General features: G+C 44.3%; 1 protein-coding gene and 1 pseudogene across 1 annotated transcript in view; both read right to left on the bottom strand.

The window, feature by feature from the left end:
* Positions 1-18,055, bottom strand: part of LOC126162159 (uncharacterized) — a 352,513-nt gene that overhangs the window by 203,497 nt on the left and 130,961 nt on the right. The gene's annotated exons all lie outside the window — the stretch shown is intronic.
* LOC126163357 (5S ribosomal RNA) lies at positions 7,001-7,117 on the bottom strand (annotated as a pseudogene).

Here is an 18,055-nt window from a genome sequence, read left to right as displayed (position 1 = left end):
CTTTACAATCTGTACTCAACTGGGGAATATAAGATATCAAAATTTACTTCAAATAGCAATAATAAGTGCCGTACTTTGCAGGACTGGCTGAAAATTTCGGAATCGAGAACGTTTACTAAGTTAAAGGATACACGAAAAACCTGTTCGTAAAAATTAAACCTGTTTATAAAAATTCTATTCCTATCTGGATTTGCTTAAAAAGGATGATTACGTTGTATCTAAATATGGTGGATGGATATTGTGCAACTAACAAAAAAAACAGCCATTTACAGAGTTCAAAATTGATGAAATGACATTTAATAGTAATTTTGTTTCTAAAAATTGCAAATTTAAAGTTCTATACAGAAGTTCCAAAAAAATGTGGAGCAGAAAAATTGCCAACGTACACCCAGGAATATGTGGTGTGATTTATTAACAGAGTTATGTAGGAGAAAACGCAAAATTAAAATCTTCAAACACTCTCTGCTAGAAGAATTATAGTAAAGAACAGAGCTAATTGTTAGATCGAAATGAGATGTTTACAGGAAAAAGTTAGACATGTATTGGAATTTGAGACATACCTACATTGTATTTATCAAATTACTGGCTGAAGAAAGAAATAGATGATTCAGTTGTAGATTTAAATTATAAGTGGAAACTTAAACTGGATGTTATTAAAACTACACCAAACAAAAGGAAAGAGTTCTGTTGTGTGTGTAAATATATAAGCAAAAACTAATGAAAGCTGTTTCACAAGATTATTTGTTTTCTTCTTCTCTACCCCACCAAAAATCCTAAAAAAGTTTCCCCGTTTATGATGATCTTAATGTATCTTTTAAATGAGGGGAGAGGGTGTCACTGAAAATCAGTTCAAACTAAGTGGTTGAAAAGTATAGTTCCTCTCATTTCTTACCTGCATGAATGTACCACATAAAATTTCCTCAGGTGTGTAGGCAGGGTTCCCAGAAGCCTTGTCATTGGAAGTATTACTTATCAGTGGATCGAACCTGTTACAACTGTTTGGTCCCAGAACCGGCACGGGTGAGTGGTGGTGGTGGTGGTGGGGGGGGGGGGGGGTGACCTTGGAGATAACCAGAACAGTTGTCTCATTTGTAACATGGTACTCCTTGAGATAACAAACAAGTTATATCTGGTTAGGTCCCAGAAATGTCACTGTCCTCCTACTGTGGAAACACACGTAACATTCATACAACAATTTGAAACTTCAATTCGCATATCGCATTGTCTTAATGTGCGTTATGCTGTCACTAAAGCATTGAGCCTTTATGTGAATTTCTGCACGTTGTCGTGTTGTGTTAGATTAGTACTGATAACACTAACTCTTATCACACGCGATAATTTTTCCCAGAAAAGAATTGTCCACATTTTGCATTTCAATCAATTCGTGGCAGGCGTCCATGCGTCGTTCTTATTCAAGAATCAAGGTGAATGGGACAAACTTTTACACATTTTTCTCTTCTTCAAAACATTCTGGAGAATCTCTTAAATACCTGATTTAGAGATAATGCTTCATTGCTATTTGCGTATTTCGTAAAATTAGAAAACAAATCTCTTTTTCTGTGTTAAAGAGTATGTTTCTCGGTATTGTTGCTGTTGCGGACACTATATTATTATGGATGTGAGAACAGAATTGCATTTATGAGAGAGAGCGTTATCAACTGTATAAGTTTCACTACATCTAAGTACAGTATATTTCCTTCTATCTATCCATTAGGAATTTATTTCAAAAGTGTTTCAGCTTACCACAATACCTAAAATACACTCCTGGAAATTGAAATAAGAACACCGTGAATTCATTGTCCCAGGAAGGGGAAACTTTATTGACACATTCCTGGGGTCAGATACATCACATGATCACACTGACAGAACCACAGGCACATAGACACAGGCAACAGAGCATGCACAATGTCGGCACTAGTACAGTGTATATCCACCTTTCGCAGCAATGCAGGCTGCTATTCTCCCATGGAGACGATCGTAGAGATGCTGGATGTAGTCCTGTGGAACGGCTTGCCATGCCATTTCCACCTGGCGCCTCAGTTGGACCAGCGTTCGTGCTGGACGTGCAGACCGCGTGAGACGACGCTTCATCCAGTCCCAAACATGCTCAATGGGGGACACATCCGGAGATCTTGCTGGCCAGGGTAGTTGACTTACACCTTCTAGAGCACGTTGGGTGGCACGGGATACATGCGGACGTGCATTGTCCTGTTGGAACAGCAAGTTCCCTTGCCGGTCTAGGAATGGTAGAACGATGGGTTCGATGACGGTTTGGATGTACCGTGCACTATTCAGTGTCCCCTCGACGATCACCAGTGGTGTACGGCCAGTGTAGGAGATCGCTCCCCACACCATGATGCCGGGTGTTGGCCCTGTGTGCCTCGGTCGTATGCAGTCCTGATTGTTGCGCTCACCTGCACGGCGCCAAACACGCATACGACCATCATTGGCACCAAGGCAGAAGCGACTCTCATCGCTGAAGGCGACACGTCTCCATTCGTCCCTCCATTCACGCCTGTCGCGACACCACTGGAGGCGGGCTGCACGATGTTGGGGCGTGAGCGGAAGACGGCCTAACGGTGTGCGGGACCGTAGCCCAGCTTCATGGAGACGGTTGCGAATGGTCCTCGCCGATACCCCAGGAGCAACAGTGTCCCTAATTTGCTGGGAAGTGGCGGTGCGGTCCCCTACGGCACTGCGTAGGATCCTACGGTCTTGGCGTGCATCCGTGCGTCGCTGCGGTCCGGTCCCAGGTCGACGGGCACGTGCACCTTCCGCCGACCACTGGCGACAACATCGATGTACTGTGGAGACCTCACGCCCCACGTGTTGAGCAATTCGGCGGTACGTCCACCCGGGCTCCCGCATGCCCACTATACGCCCTCGCTCAAAGTCCGTCAACTGCACATACGGTTCACGTCCACGCTGTCGCGGCATGCTACCAGTGTTAAAGACTGCGATGGAGCTCCGTATGCCACGGCAAACTGGCTGACACTGACGGCGGCGGTGCACAAATGCTGCGCAGCTAGCGCCATTCGACGGCCAACACCGGGGTTCCTGGTGTGTCCGCTGTGCCGTGCGTGTGATCATTGCTTGTACAGCCCTCTCGCAGTGTCCGGAGCAAGTATGGTGGGTCTGACACACCGGTGTCAATGTGTTCTTTTTTCCATTTCCAGGAGTGTAGATCAACTCTCCATAAAACCCTCCATGTAATTGAGATATGGGCATAATTACTATGTATGTGTTACACTTTTTTTGGATCTACACATATTATTGTTACAATACAGATTGACTAATTAAGTACATATAAGTCTTTTTATTAGATTCTGTCAAAATATTTACGAATTTATTTATTTGAAAAAGATGGAAGCGAGAAAAACATGTAATCTGGACAGAGAAAAGGATGTTCATTAAATGCATAAACACTTACTCGATTTGAAACTTCCTGGCTGGTAAAACCTATGTGTCGGGCGGAGATTCGAACTCGGGATCTTTGCCTTTCGGGGGTACGCGCTTGCCCACGAAAGGCAAAGATCCCGATTTCGAGACTCTGTCCGGCACACAGTATTAACCTGCCCGGAAGTTTCATATCAGCGCCCTCTCCGCTGCAAAGTGAATATTTCATTCTGGAAAAACATAATATCCTTTGTTCCAGCAGTGCTAGTCTTGCAAATTTCGCAGGAGAGGTTCTGTGGTGTTTGGAAGGTAGAAGATACTGGCTGAAGTATAGCTGTGAGGAGGGGTCGTTAGTCGTGCTTGGGTAGCCCAGTCTTTTCGGACGAATAATGGTTACACGTAAGTGGATAGACTAACTCACAAAATAGCTGTTACTGGAGTTCTGAAAAGCCAGACGTAACACACGAGGCATCCATGCATGATCGAAAAATAGGAGTGTGGTGCACTATTAGCGGTGAGAGAATTATACGCACTATTTTTTTCCGAGGAAACAATTACATGTTTTTCTCACTTCCGTCTTTTTCGAATAAATAAATTCGTAAATATTTTGACAGAATCTAATAAACAGACTTATATGTACTTCATTTGTGAATCTGTACGTGGAAAACATTTTGCGGCTTTTTTCCCAACTGATACACAGAACGTGCATTTGCAACCTTCCACGAGGACTCTGCGACAGCACATACAAACAACTTCTTCTTACAGGAAATTCATGACCTGGTTCAAGACAGAGTTATCACTTACAACATATGGCCTCCTCGTTTCCGCGCAGGTGTGTGAGGGGGGAAGGGGGGCTTAAAAAAGAAAGTGTACAAATCAAATCGACACACTTTAGATGAACTTAAAACTAACATTCGTCACGGAATTGCTGTAATTTCTCAGGCGGAATTACAGAGTCTAATGAACAACTTCCTAAGCAGGTGTAAGAAACTCTTGAACAAAGAAGGGAGGCAGTTCCAGCATCTCCTTGATTAATATACGTGCGTAATTTACATTTTTTAAAGTGTTTATGTTAGAAGTAACTTGCGCTGCAAACCGTACTATCGCCTGCCGGCCGCACGCCGCGAAAGGTGGTTGCCTTGACAACTGATCACCCTGTACAACTGGGTTCTCGCGAATGGCTGAAGATTGGGGAAGTCTGCATGAGGTCATTATTCAGTATCGTATGTCAAATGATTGATGATGATGATGACTCATGAGCTAATTAACTTTATAATTTTGCTTTTGTTTTTCTTCTAAACTGACAAGAACGATACCGTTGTAAAAACGACGTTTCGATGAATAAACAACTAAATTTTACATAAGCGTCATTCGCAAGAGAATAATGAAGAAACAAGCTAACAGGAAGCTGAAAAGTGCACACATTTTGTTTAGCGCGAATGCTTACGATGCCTGTCAGTGAGAAGTTTAGTCTTACGAGAGGCAATAAGTGAACCACCTCTCGTTACCATGGTCACTGGTATGTACAGGGCTATTACAAATGATTGAAGCGATTTCATAAATTCACTGTAGCTCCATTCATTGACATATGGTCACGACACACTACAGATACGTAGAGAAACTCATAAAGTTTTGTTCGGCTGAAGCCGCACTTCAGGTTTCTGCCGCCAGAGCGCTCGAGAGCGCAGTGAGACAAAATGGCGACAGGAGCCGAGAAAGCGTATGCCGTGCTTGAAATGCACTCACATCAGTCAGTCATAACAGTGCAACGACACTTCAAGACGAAGTTCAGCAAAGTTCTACCAACTGCTAACTCCATTCGGTGATGGTATGCGCAGTTTAAAGCTTCTGGATGCCTCTGTAAGGGGAAATCAATGGGTCGGCCTGCAGTGAGTGAAGAAACGGTTGAACGCGTGCGGGCAAGTTTCACGCGTAGCCCGCGGAAGTCGACGAATAAAGCAAGCAGGGAGCTAAACGTACCACAGCCGACGGTTTGGCAAATCTTACGGAAAAGGCTAAAGCAGAAGCCTTACCGTTTACAATTGCTACAAGCCCTGACACCCGATGACAAAGTCAAACGCTTTGAATTTTCGGCGCGGTTGCAACAGCTCATGGAAGAGGATGCGTTCAGTGCGAAACTTGTTTTCAGTGATGAAGCAACATTTTTTCTTAATGGTGAAGTGAACAGACACAATGTGCGAATCTGGGCGGTAGAGAATCCTCACGCATTCGTGCAGCAAATTCGCAATTCACCAAAAGTTAACGTGTTTTGTGCAATTTCACGGTTTAAAGTTTACGGCCCCTTTTTCTTCTGCGAAAAAAAACGTTACAGGACACGTGTATCTGGACATGCAGGAAAATTGGCTCATGCCACAACTGGAGACCGACAGCGCCGACTTCATCTTTCAACAGGATGGTGCTCCACCGCACTTCCATCATGATGTTCGGCATTTCTTAAACAGGAGATTGGCAAACCGATGGATCGGTCGTGGTGGAGATCATGATCAGCAATTCATGTCATGGCCTCCACGCTCTCCCGACTTAACCCCATGCGATTTCTTTCTGTGGGGTTGTGTGAAAGATTCAGCGTTTAAACCTCCTCTACCAACAAACGTGCCAGAACTGCGAGCTCGCATCAACGATGCTTTCGAACTCATTGATGGGGACATGCTGCGCCGAGTGTGAGAGGAACTTGATTATCGGCTTGATGTCTGCCGAATCACTAAAGGGGCACATATCGAACATTTGTGAATGCCTAAAAATAACTTTTTGAGTTTTTGTATGTGCGTGCAAAGCATTGTGAAAATATCTCAAATAATAAAGTTATTGTAGAGCTGTGAAATCGCTTCAATCATTTGTAATTACCCTGTATAACAATCTGTAAATGAGCTAATGATATATCGCTTGTCTCTAGCAGACACTGTTATTTGACATTATCTCTCGCCACCCGACGCGAGCGATGGCACAATGTCACGCCTCTTCGGGCGGCCTAGATCGCCATCAGTGATCTCTCTGGGCTACACCCGGGCGTCTGCGCTTCTCCGGACGACCTTCAGTCAGAGGCGCAGCGTGCACCCAGTTAGCACGTCCTTGGCGGACCCAGGCGACGCAAACTGGAGCGATCGCTGTCGTATCTGATGGCCCGTGAGGGACATGGGAGCACCCTGTTCTCAGAGTATCTCGCGCGAAATGCGTGTCGTCGACTGCAGTGGAGATCGATCACACGACGTGCTCCACACGACTAGTACTACATCCTCGCTGACAGGTACAAATGAACAGAAGCTGCCCACAAAAAGTCTCATGCTGCATGCAACTAGCATCATACTTTTATTGTTATGTGATTTTTTTAGTTAGTTCTAGACACTTATAAATTTTCTGGCGTTATTGTTTCCATTAAGCAAAGCACTCCGTCTTCAGGCCACAAGTGGCCCACCGGGACCATCCGACCGCCGTGTCATCCTCAGTTGAGGATGCGGATAGGAGGGGCGTGTGGTCAGCACACCGCTCTCCCGGTCGTTACGATGGTTTTCTATGACCGGAGCCGCTACTATTCGGTCGTGTAGCTCCTCAATCGGCATCACGAGGCTGAGTGCACCCCGAAAAATGGCAACAGCGCATGGCGGCTGGAGGGTCACCCATCCAAGTGCCGGCCACGCCCGACAGCGCTTAACTTCGGTGATCTGACGGGAACCGGTGTATCCACTGCGGCAAGGCCGTTGCCTATTGTTTCCATGAACACGCCTAATTATACAGACGAGTTGCTCTGTGTATCACTGTGTATCAGACGTCCAGCCCCGAAGGAAAGCACCTGTAAGTAGCTAGGAAACGCTACAATTAGAGTGATTTTCGTTATTATTCGATCACTTTTCTAAAAAATATTTTATTGCTGCGGACGGTAGGCTGCTCCGCCAAAAAGAATGAATACCCTAGAACCAAAATAAACTGTTAAGTAATGTACTCAACGAAAGTCACAGTACCGTGAGCAAATACATTTCGGTCTAATTTGCCGTTATCACTTCTATTCTTGAAACATTTAACATTTCAGACATGTAATAACAGTAAGGACCCGCTGGTGACGGCAAAGAAGTGCTGAAATGTGTACAGTCAAAGACGTTCAGAAGAAAATCTTTTGGGTAAGCTAGCTGAATCACTCTTACAATTCTTTCTGAAAACATATCTACTTCAGGACGTTATTACAATCCACTGGATAACTGTAGACCGCGCGGAGTGGCCACGCGGTTTGGGGCGCCATGTCACGGATTGTGCGGCCCCTCCCGCCAGAGGTTCGAGTCCTCCCTCGGGCATGGGTTTGTGTGTTGTTCATAGCGTAAGTTAGTGTTTACATTAGTTTAAGTAAGTCTAGGGACCGATGACCTCAGCAGTTTGGTCCCTTAGGAATTCACACACATTTGAACATTTTTGATAATTGTAGCTGTTAAGGAATTAAATTTACTCTAACTTTATTTGTTTTACACACACACGAACTGATGTACGTAAAGTGAATAACTGAAGTAGCGTTGGTGAAGGTAACCGGTACTATACCACACAGCAGTGAACGTTACTACCCATAAATACTAAGCAAGTCGACAGCGTGAGAAATGATTTCGCCGTTTCGCAACAGGAACTTGTTTACTGTGCCATATCACGTACGCTTATCAAATTCAGGAGTGTAAGTATTTTATGAATTCTATTCGTAACCAGCCCAGGGAAACAAAGCAAATTTTGAAACAGCACTACTGACGTTGCTGTTCATTCTGTTACTAATGATATTGCATTGGCCCCTTCAGACAACAAGTTATATTCTAAATTGAGGTTCATGAACAGTATAACATAGTAAATGTAATTTAAAGGTGGCTAACTTTGATTCCTGATTGCTTGATGCTAATTAACAATCAAGTGTAGATGGCACAGATAACTTTTCTGGGTCATTCTATCTTGTGAAGAGAATACACAGGCAGCGAATAGATATTTATTTTCGTGAGTCAACCAACTTCTTTCCACACTCTCCATTTCTATAGATAATCTCTGTTTCGTTACAGTCTATGAGGTTGTGTGGTTGAATCTAATGCTGATGGCACCAGAGGTTTCCTTGTGTGCTCTGTGCTGTATAGATCGACATCGATAGCTTTTCCCAGAGAAGTCCAGCAAGTTTCTTTCTCCACGAATCAGAGCGCATCCCACTTTTACGCAGCGGGTGTTTTGAGATATCCAGCTCCACACTTCCTTGAAAAACACTCACCAGAGCCCACAGCTTTCGCTCGCAATTTTAAACCACGACATTCGGGTTCCAGGCGTTGTCTTGGAAAGACCTGACGCTACTTGGGAACATACATTGCCGATCAAAGGTTTTCGATGATCCCCCATACTGGATTGTCAGCGTCAGTGAAACCCGTTTTACGAAAACTTCCAACTCACACGACGCTTTCCTACTTTCTGAAGTTACTGCCCCCAAAACATTAATGAGAAAGACGATCAGAAGCAATGTGAAAGAGAATAATGTTTTTATGTTCGTGAAGTGCACGTCACGTCCATGCGAAATCGACCGGGTCATAGGGAGCATTTCCGCTGCTCCATTTTTGTATAAGGGTTTTTCATACAAGGGACGATCAAAAGGTTTCCGTTTGAGGCCGATGCTGCAGCGTATATGCAACGTAACGCGTCTTCGATGCGAGTACATAAGCACCCACTGTAGGCAAAGGATTAGTGTAGCATTCGTGTCTTTCAGACGTGTACGTGGTAAATGCGGAGACGTGAGCTGCGGCGGCTTTATTACCAAATACGCCCAAACAGGGCGAACGTGCTGTTATTTCTTGACTGCCTAAGGACGATCACGGGAATGAAAAATCTGTGTCGGCCGCTGTGGCCGAACGGTTCTAGGCGCTTCAGTCCGGAACCGCGCTGCTGCTACGGTCGCAGGTTCGAATCCTGCCTCGGGCATGGATTTGTGTGATGTCCTTAGGTTAGTTAGGTTTAAGTAGTTCTAAGTCTAGGGGACTGATGACCTCCGAAGTTAAGTCCCATAGTGCTTGGAGCCATTTGAACCATTTTTTGAAAAATCTGTATGGGACAGCATGTCTGTCGAAAACCGCTATTGTGCAATGGTGCTCCAAGGAATTTTGCTCTTCTTGATGCAAATGTCGTAACGCAGAAGTTACGCCAACTCAAAGACTCAAGTATCTGCCCTACAGTACTCATTTCTCCGCAAGCGATTATCACGGCTTCGGTCCCTTAAAAAAGGCCTTGAAGGGTCGACGATTCCTGTCGGACGAGGGTGTGCAGCAGGCAGATAGGACTTCTCCACAGAGCGGTGTTTTACCAAACGGTGTTTTACCAAACCTATATTCCTACATAATTATTAAAAAATGATTGAATCTGTTGGAATAACATATTCGCTGATTTCTGAAGTCATTTTATCCAGTGTAATATGATACTCCATGCGGGATGGGTGGATGGGGGGGGGGGCTATAGCCCCCATAGCCCCCCACCCCTTGCCACCGCCCCTGTCAGCAGCAAACGATGTATGAAAACTTGAGATCTCACTGCAGCTTGTAATCTTGCTGTCACTCTGACTGTAAACTAAACTAAACCCCGTCCGAACAGGCCTTGGAAGGCGCAACGGTACCGACGGCCGCCATGTCATCCTCAGCCCACAGGCGTCACTGGATGCGGATATGGAGGGGCATGCGGTCAGCACACCGCTCCCACGGCCGTATGTCAGTTTGCGAGACGGGAGCTGCTACTTCTCAATCAAGTAGCTCCTCAGTTTGCTTCACAAGGGCTGAGTGCACCCCGCTTGCCAACAGCGCTTGGGAGACCAAGTGCTAGCCCAGCCCGACAGCGATAACTTCAGTGATCTGACGGGAACCGGTGTTACCACTGCGGCAAGGTCGTTGGCATACTCTGCTTGTAAGCGCTGCCCAAATTTCAACTGTTGTCATGCGTCTACTCGTCAGCGCTAGTTGAACAATCCTACGACTTGTTCGTGGTATATCTTTTCTCAAAGCGCCACTGCCTACTCATGTTGCCACACCGTTGTCCAGAGTCCATTCTGTGACCAGCCGTTCTGCAGTCGTTTCACTACGGTCAACAATCTGTGCAATTTGTCGCGCGTGATCTTCCTATAACTCTTGAACCGTGGTACTACCCAATTCTTTAGAAAATCAAAATTACAATCTCACCACAGTTATTTAAAGGAAATTGGAACTCCGGGATCACTGGTGACGAACAAGCTTGTAATTGTTTTACAATTTTAATTTGACTCAAAACAGACTTTATTATAAACTTCAATTCGGACATTTGCCCTCTTACTGATGCAATATACAAATCTTCACTTTGACTGAATTACATAAACACGAATAAGAATCAGTATTTTGCGTCCGCAACCAAACTCATTGATAGTAGTCAGGTTGAATAATCAATCACAAACAATCGTTCTCGTTTAACCATGTCTCAAGAGACTAATAACACCATACACTTCCAACCAAAGTTACACAGCCACATATTACCACAACTTCATAAAGAACAAAGATACCTTAAAGCTTAATAAAACTGAACTGCCCTCATAAATGTCCCAGTGAAACATGCTTATACTAAAAATACAAAGTGGGCCAACCAAGGTCGCAAAACTTGCACACAGGAATAACAAGTTGCGCGTTCATTAAAGATACACAAATGATTAACATAAGTGTTAAATAAGAAAGGCTAGTAGTAACTCAACTAATAAAATGACTTACAGAAACGCCAATTTTAACAAGGTGGCCTCACTTAACTAACGGACATAATGACTCGGAATGATTCCCAAATTGCACTTAACTTTAGAGAACAGCGTTAAGGCCCTTAGCAGTGTTTGGAAGCAATAACGCTACGGCTGGCAGGGAATACGAGCGTTCACTCCCCACGGCTTGTGCACAGGGTCACATAGCAGGCTGTATATATTTATATATAATCCGACCGGCCCCACAATGAGCAGTCCTGACAAGAATCCATAACCGCGCTGACGCCAGGGATCAAGCAGTCTTAACAAATGGCCTGCAGCACAAATAGATTGCAATGAAAACAAGGTCAAACCACAGCCACCCTGAAATATATAATAAGCACGCCCCCAAATTCTTAAGGAGCAAGACATTATCCGTTTCCCAGTAAATTAGCGGGAAAGTTATAGATCACTTCCAGTTGCCTTAAGGCACTTTCAACATTAAATACACATACCAAATGCTGCTGTGACAAATGATTAAACCATTAACTCTACGGCTGCCGGGCACGTACACAACCGCAGCCAGTCCCAAAGCGGAAAATATGTCCTAAAGCAAGTTAAAATGTGCACGAAAACCACTTAAAACACACACTCCACGGATGATCAAAAACGGAATGAGGAACATCAGCCTCCTTAAAATAGCCACTGTGGGACCAAGTTCAGAACAATCTCCGGCAGCTACCCATGCCAAAATACGTTTCAACAATCTTCTTACAAGGGAATGGTCAGACTTGTCATGTCGAAACCTGTGTTGCTTTTTTTACCACTGTGAGTTAACATTGCAAGAAGTCTGTATGCAGAATTTTAGCTGCTGACATGACCTGGAAGTCTGTAAACAATTTTATGAAGTAAGACATTATTGTCGCATGGTTTCCGCGCTTATAACTGCCTCTTGTACAACCCTGACCTCTCTCGCTACGTTATACCAACGCCATCTAGGGACAAGGTGGCGTTAGCTGCGCACCGCTCTCTTGCCACAGCAGTGAGAGAGCTGATTCCCCAGTGAAAGCGATCGTATGATAATTAAACATTCGTTGACAAATATGGCTGATATGTTATCTACAACATTCTTTCCAAATAGCAATGAAATAGACACAAATAAATATACGGTTTAGAACACGTCCAAATTTTATTTCTTGTAATTACCGCAAAAATGCGAAATATTGATACAATGTTCAAAACCTAGGTTTTTTGTGCACCAAGAATATGCAAGCAAAGACGACCCTGCGAATCACAGACGTTGTTAGATGTCCGCAGACAAAACTGGGCTGGTGTTAGGAATGAATCAGGCCTAGTATCAGTATATTTCGAGGAGTGCCACGCATATTTAATCAAATTTTGAAACCGTGGGGAGGAAAATTGATAATGTACTACTGATTACGGCTTTAGAATATTGTCACGGTGATAGACAGGAAACTGCAGTGATCTGCACACAATAATTTTCTCTGTTAGTTTTCTGTAAAATGCCTTCCACTGACGGAAAAATTCTCTGTCTAAAGGTTGAATTACGTTCGTCGTGCCGGGTGGAATCTGAAGTATCTCTACTTCTTTGTCAGGGTGCGCTCGAAATACAGCTTTAATGAATCAGACCTTTTATGACATGACCACGAATCTAGGAGAAGAGATTTGTTCCCGCAGATCGGAATAAAAGCATGACGCATGAAAAGTGTAACGTTTTCATTTCCCATTTTTCCAGACTTCGATGCGTCTACCGCAAGATTGTTTGCGTAGAACATTGTTCTTTTGACACGTGGTCCAAAACGTCCAGTTGCTTCTTGAAGACTCACATATAGTTTAGGCAGCAATGAACCATCCAGACCAATTATGGACATTATAGTGTATGAATGGGTGAGTGAAGTCGTGGACTGCGCAATTGCCTCAATATGTTTTTCCCCTTTGAATGACAGTGTTCTTTTCGTACGCATTTCTTTTTGAAAACCTGATTGATCTGCATTGTACACGTACGATTCACTAAAACTAGAGATCTTCCTTTCTTGCATTCGTAAGAAAAGCTTCTATCATTTCGATTTTTGTCACTTCATTTTCCGACCTGTTTCTCGATACAAATTTTGTTATTTTTCGTGCCACAATTTTATGTGATCTTTTGAAGCGACTAATCCAACTTTGAGAAGCTGTAAATTCTTTAGCGCCTATCGCGTTGGCAATCTCTAACGCCCAATTACGCAAAGTTGTATTGCTGACACTAAATGACTGTTGTCTGGCATCGGTAAATAGCTCAAAAAGTCGCGCATTTATCTCCGTCGCAATTTCCAGTCGACTCTCATGTCGTCCAGCGACTTCCTTTTTCCATCTATACAATTCACGTTCAGAACGGACAAAGCGGTACTTATTTTGAACAGTACTGACACGTAGGCGTTTCTTACCACTTTTGTTCAATCAGTACGTCACCGCTTTTTCTTTGTCTGATAAGGTAATTGTAGTTGCTGGTGTTAATTTAGGAGATAATTGATTATGGTACGTGGCACTATCACTAGAAGAGTCTTCATGAGTGCAACTTTCGTCGGTGTCTTCGCCGTCTGTAGATTCACAGTCTGCAATATCGAGTTTTTCAGTTGTTTCTAGCCACATGTCTGCGCCATTTACATGCTCGTCTAGAAGTTTAACAACTATGTCGCACAACACATAGTCTTCACGCGTGTTTTCTGTTGATTGCTTCATTTGGCGTCTGTGGTATATCTCCATGGCAAGCAGCAAACCATTTACAGGGTTCGCCATCACCTGTGAGGGGAGATTGAATGGTCACCGTAAAGTGGCTTGCGGAGTATAGATGAACATGTACAGAACATCTTTCACATCTCTAACCAGTTTCAGGACGGTATGTTTCGAAATACGTACCAGAAATTAAAAGGACGTACATTCCACAGAAACGAATATTCGTTTCCCCTTCCCACCAAAACCGTGCAGCGATAATCCTCTTTAGTGAACGCCGCGATAAGACGGCCGCACTTGCCGACCATGCGCACAACGCTCGCAACTCGCCATTTCCAGGGGTGGCCAGCCGTCACTGCAAGCGCCAAGCAGGAAACACATCCATGTTCGTGATTTTTTTTAGGTGACTTCCAGTTCATGTCAGCAGCTACAATTTTGCAAACAACACAAGCTGGCTCGTTGAACGCCGACCGGAGACGAGTGAATCACACGTTCATCCGGAAAACCGGCCGGTAGATAGCAGGACAGCCGAATATCGATATCAGCGATGCAAGTCGAACACCCTCGCGCCAGCCGCCACGGCTCATCCCTCGTGCAGATTCGGCATTAGTGGAAGTTTGAAAGATGGCGATAAGCTACAAGTGCACGACTTCTGGACAAGCTGTGTTAAAATCTCAACCTGAAAAATTCCAGTGACGTTGGACGCACTCAGTAGGCATCACATACTCACACCATTCGTCATCTGTAGGAACGCCTTTTTTCTATGCTTAAAATAAGCTCATATGATGATCACATTTTAATCAACATGTTGCACGGACGTGGGAATACTGGAGTGCCAGTTCGGTAGCGTTCGTTCAAAGTGTTCATGATGTGATATTTTTCACTTCAGTCAGTGTAATTCCGTTAACCATCCCAAATAGCCACAGTAAAAGAAAAAAATGAAATTACGAGAATATTATACAACGTAGGTGCATGGATTCGATAAACGTCTTCCGTGTGCGCAAGGTCGAGGTTCATTCATAAGGGACGATGAAAAATTTCCGTTCGAAGGCCGTACATTACAAAATCGGTCTGCTAGTCAGGTTAAATCGCCGTGAGCATTGAGGCAATCATTCTACTGTATTCTAAACACATTTTAACAAAAGAATAAGAGCAGCAAATATCTTAGTACCTAAACCAATAAATATCATTTAACTTAAAATAGGCGTCTTATTATTTATTAATACACATTTCTTACCCTGAACTCCAAAACTATTTTAAGCAACTCTCCATTTGTTAAACCATATTCCATTCCCCCAAACCCTCCCCCCCCCCATTTCCCCCCTCCCCCCCCTCCCTTGACCAACTTCTAGAATCGCCCCTCGCTGCTGGCACCTTATTTCATGTAAGAGAGACATGTGTGGCGTAGTGAGAGTCACCTGGGACACAGTGGCATTCTGTGGTGTCCAGCGGTGAGTCTCGCTCCTGTCGGATAGATGCCAACGCGACCTTACACAACAAGGTGAGGAATCGCAGGAAGCAGCCATTCTCGAGATATATTCGTCTCCAATACTGGATTCATGGTAGGGGGTGGGGGGAGGCGGGGGGACAACAGAGCAACAAGAGTGGTTTCGCAATTGTTGAAGGCAGGTTGATTCCCGCCAGGGTGGGTCAAGAATGATAAGCTCTGTTGTCATATCGTTCATGCTCAGGATGCCAACTGCATATTCCAGCAGTAATTTGATTTGCGACCCGTAAATCGTGTCTAGGATGCGATGGGAAGACGCATTTTCATACCAGCTTCTAGACAGAGATCTTCATGAACTGACACTGCATGTGTTTTGAGCATGGCAAGAAACTCCTCATACGACATTTGTAGGCTGTTGCCATGCCACACCAAATACAAGAGTGTATTCGTGCCAGTGGAGGTCGCACCTCATAATGAGGTTAGTGATGATGGAAAGAAAAAAAAAGACTTTAACCAGTTACTTTCCGTCAGTATAGTTAATTACTACCCTTTTTGAAAGTCAAAGAAGTATTCTTCAACCGTGTAAAAATCATTGCTGCCGCAAGCTGATCCTGGAAAAGCACGTAACATACAACAGAGAAAAATGATCACTAGGCAAGAGCGCTGTTACATCGACGTGTAAGTTACGGAGACTGAATGTCTATTAAGGAGGAACTATTATAATTGATATGGGGAAAATATTTGTGATTCGAGAGTAATTTAATTTTTGCAGATGACAAAAAGCTGGCGATGTCATTCGAAACATAATATGACAAAAATGAGTGATCATTTCCTACCGCTATCCAAATGAAATTTGGTTTAAAAATATGCAGAAGTATAGATATAAAATCGGAACAAAAACACACGTAGAGCAGCATCTACGAAATTTACGACTGAAGATGACTTTGACATATGCACATACCACAAATAGTTCGCTTTATCCAGTTGTAATTAGACTGATCGAAAGCGATTATTATTAAAATAATATGCCATTTTCTTTTTCTTGATGTCTTGTGTAATAACTACCTTGCCTTTTATACACTGCAAAGTTGTGTCAGTCATGGAGAAGGAATACAGTATCGCAGTAAAGTTGACCGGTGAGCGTGCCGTGTTCAAAGATAAAGGTGTCGTTACGCCCATCCAACACTTTGCCTCCCCACACCACGACAGCTGCCAGCCGGTGTGGCCGAGCGGTTCTAGACGCTTCAGTCTGGAACCGCGCGACCGCTACGGTCGCAGGTTGGAATCCTGCCTCGGGCATGGATGTATGTGATGTCCTTAGGTTAGATTAGGTTTAAGTAGTTCTAAGTTCTAGGGGACTGATGACCTCTGAAGTTAAGTCCCATAGTGCTCAGAGCCATTTGAACCACGACACCTGGACCACGAAAACTATCATTTTCGACAGTGTTTCTAGGTACATTAGGTGTTCCCACCTCTCGCCACATGATCGTTTTTCGTAGTCCAGGTGTTAAGTTGTGGGGAGGCCTAACGTTGCATGGGCGTACTGACCTCTAAATCTTTAAACACGGTACACTCACTGGTGACCGTTAATGCGACATTGCAATCCACCAGCATGTACCTCTTTTCAGGGGTGCATTCGGCTCTGATTTCATTTCGTTCGCTACCACATCGAACAGAGCAGGTGACGGAGCTTTTGGAAGAGAGCTTATTCGGCAAATGGGCCGGCGTACACGTTCCCCCGACATAATTCCCATCGAGCTTGTATGGGATGCGTTGGAGACACGTAATTACAGGATATGCAAATGCATCAACAACCATCCAACAGCTGTCAACTGCACTGGTGGAGAAATGAAACGTTCTACCACAATAACTCTTTACCAGTCTTGTGGCCAGCAAGGAAGTCATCAAGACTCGTGATCACTCCGACGTAATTATTGTCCTTGAGTAGGAGTGTCATTTTTGTTCGTATGATTGCGTTTTCCTTTCAGTTGTCTTCTGTACTCTACTGCGGTTGTTTTTTCTATGTATGGTCCAAGTTTCATCAAGACATGTTACTTGGCAGGGACATATCATGCGGAAGTTACTTTTGTTCTTAAATTTGGACATCAGTGTATACTGTCATAACATATTTATGTTAAAACGTAAAGGGGGAGATGGAGGGAGGGAGGGAGGGAGGGAGGGAGGGAGGGAGGGAGGGAGGGTGGGTGGGAGGGAGGGAGGGAGGGAGAGAGAGAGAGAGAGAGAGAGAGAGCACTGACCGTCGTTCATATGTTGGACAATCACAAAACGTGAACTCAGGCTGCACTATCTCTATGCGATTCACAGGCTCCACTGTTTGACGTGCGGTATAAATGCGGTCACAGTTCCTGCAGCACTGAAGTGCTTTAGGTAATTACGCTTATAAATACACGGCCAGCCTGATTGCCTGCTGGCACTCCGTCCCTCGGTAGCTGTGGATATCCTCCCCCCCTCCCCCTTATCAGGATGTAATCAGTGCGTCCCCCTGTAATTCGCTCCTCGCTCAGCTTATCTGACATCTCTGTCACCCTTTCTTTCCAGTACACGATTATTGCGTTGGCGACAATTACAAGCTGTTGCTTTCCTTTCGTGATGCGTTCTGAGTGCAACTGAATTAACACAACGTTCTCACGCCGCATGCCTTTCGTTTATTTTCAGATAAGCATCTCCAGTGAAGGTCTTTTCCTTACTCCTCTAAATGCGTGCGTGTTAGAATGCAGACTTAAAGCGTTGATGAGAATTTTCGTCACAGCACTTTTACTAGCACGTGA

The sequence above is a fragment of the Schistocerca cancellata genome, chromosome 2, assembly GCF_023864275.1.
Source record: "Schistocerca cancellata isolate TAMUIC-IGC-003103 chromosome 2, iqSchCanc2.1, whole genome shotgun sequence".
NCBI classification, from domain to species: Eukaryota; Metazoa; Arthropoda; class Insecta; order Orthoptera; family Acrididae; genus Schistocerca; species Schistocerca cancellata.
This window is presented reverse-complemented; position numbering and strand designations above follow the sequence as displayed.